The sequence below is a fragment of the Austrofundulus limnaeus genome, unplaced genomic scaffold (assembly GCF_001266775.1).
Source record: "Austrofundulus limnaeus strain Quisiro unplaced genomic scaffold, Austrofundulus_limnaeus-1.0 Scaffold1727, whole genome shotgun sequence".
Classification (NCBI taxonomy): domain Eukaryota; kingdom Metazoa; phylum Chordata; class Actinopteri; order Cyprinodontiformes; family Rivulidae; genus Austrofundulus; species Austrofundulus limnaeus.
This window is the reverse complement of record NW_013954129.1, coordinates 24,171-26,462: the sequence shown is the minus strand read 5'-3', so window position 1 is coordinate 26,462 and position 2,292 is coordinate 24,171. Positions and strand designations below refer to the sequence as shown.

At 46.0% G+C, this 2,292-nt stretch overlaps 1 long non-coding RNA gene across 1 annotated transcript; it reads left to right on the top strand.

The window, feature by feature from the left end:
* Window positions 1–1,682: 1,682 nt before the first annotated feature.
* On the top strand, window positions 1,683–2,274 carry LOC106536205 (uncharacterized). Its single transcript, XR_001312533.1, has 3 exons — window positions 1,683–1,859; window positions 1,930–2,033; window positions 2,106–2,274. It is a non-coding gene; the product is annotated as an uncharacterized LOC106536205 (long non-coding RNA).
* Window positions 2,275–2,292: the final 18 nt, after the last annotated feature.

The window sequence follows — 2,292 nt, the reverse complement described above, 5'->3', positions numbered from 1 at the left end:
CAAAATGATCCGACACCAGACTGAGACAGGACAGGGTTTAAATACACAGACCTACTAATTGATGAACTGAAAACACCTGGTGAGAAACACGAGGGTGACAATCAGACAGACAGGGAGCAGCTGAGCTGTGACACACTGGGGAATACTGAAAACACTAGAAAACTAAGAAAATAAAACACAGATCCTGACAGCGTCCTTGTCAAACTTGTTTGTTGCAATTCTCAACTGGCGTTGTCGAGTTGCTAAAAATAAATCTAAAACCCATCCATCTTGCCACATTTGGCATTGTCGGTAGGATTCACCATTCGACACATACTTGATTTCATTTTTTTTTCTTTTCTGGTTTGCAATCATTAAAGTTTACTGTTTTATATTCTTTTGTGTAGAAAGACAAGACAGCAGTAGTGGTCCACAAGAAAATACTGGCAGTTCAGTATTTATTTTCATATTTTTTGACTAATTATTTGTTTGATCTTGAAGCAGGTTGTCTTCTGCCATTATGGAGGAGGGAGCGTGGTGTCTGGGAGATGGTGTGGTTCTGAAGGGGACAGACAGTGAGAGGTTGCCAGATGTTGCTCTCCAGGCTGTGGCTGGTGGTATCAGGCCTGCTGTTGTTCCTGTCATGGTCTGGTTGGCATGGGTCCTATGGTGTCCACAGATGCAGAGAGCAGTTTTCAAATACACTGTGTCTTCGGGGATCTGATTGCCCTCGGCTATATCATTGGTTGCAGCTAATGGTCTTTCCAGCCCATATGTAGGGTATTTGGAGTTGGATGCCCACCTATGTGATAAGATAAGATAGAACTTTATTGATCCCACAATGGGGAAATCTGCACATTACAGCAACTCAAGACAGGGGAGCTGCAGTAACAGGTTGCCTACCGTGGCACCATCTTGAACAGAAAAAAAACTACAGAAAAACCACACAAGGGAAGATGAGGAAAAAAACAAAAACATTATATCAACACTCTGACACCCTATGCTGTTTATGAAAAAAAACCTCTGCATACGACTGATTTATTAGCCAGAGGAGTAAGTGAGTTTACCGGGGGGGCCCCGAAAAATCCAGTCCCCTAAACAAGCGCAGCCAAAGTTCAGAAGATTGATGGTACTGTTCATTCTGTGAGCCCCCAGCCTGCTCAGGAGACCAGAATCAAACGGGTGAGAGAGGAGAGGGGGGGCGTCTGGGCTTGAGCCTTGTTGACTTATCCAGCCAGGAAGAATTTAGTCAACAGATCAAGGCCATTGTCAGGGAGACCCAGATTATGTAATCAGTTGTTTTGGGAACAGAAGAGTCAGGCAGACGATAACAATTTTCCATCTGCCTTAATGTCTGCTGGTGCATCTCAAAGGTGGCGAATCCAATCAGACAAATAAAATGTGGACAAATTCTGCCGAGCCAGTCCATCAGCTTCTCCAAGATCAATTCCATCTGGCCAGCAAAGTCCAGGGACCACAGCCAGCCCGCGACCCCCAATAGAACTTCTTGCAGGCCGAGTCCAGCTCGCTCAAGGCAAAAAGTCCGAGTGCTGATAGTGTACGGCCATCCATCAAATTTGACAGGCAGATAGGGTGCTTCTGAGCTTTAAGGGCCTGAAGCCCTTGAGTGGTAAGAATAACTGAGTTTAGTTCAGGTATATTTGTCCATCGTCGGGGCAACGATGCAACACCGCGGGGTGGGATGTGGTGAGATGGTGTTAAACCATCACCACTGTGTGCAGCAGGTGTTGCTCAGAGCACAGCCCTGATTGATGGGCGTGGCAGACTGCTATATATTTGGGCAGTTTGCTGTTCCTTGACTGAGATTCTGTTGTTCCTGCTGTGTGTGTGGCAGGTGGTCACAAAACCTGCTCATCTGTGTAAGTGCCATTTCTGACGAGGTGGTTTTGTTGGTTTTCAAGTGTTACACCTGCTGAATGTTTCCTGTAGCACTGTTTTGCTGGCTGCAGCCAGGATTGTTTGCAGCATATGGCTTCCTCCTGCTGCTGTTCTGTTGGACCTCTGTCCTCTGGAGTCTGCGCTTCTGATTCCTGGTAAGATACCTGCCATTTAGATGTCAATGATTTTATTGTTTATTTGAATAGTTAATGTAACTGGTCTTGTAGGCTTGTGCTCTGCACTACCGTGCGTAATGCTTTGACATGCAGTGAAAGCTCTGATGCGCCGGGACGCTCTGCTGTCTTGTCTTGTCGTTCCTGTTTGGATTTTATTGCAGTGATCAGCCTGCTTCACCACTGCTGCTACTGCTGATCCAACAGCTAAAGGACTGAACAGTAACTGCTTCACCTCAGT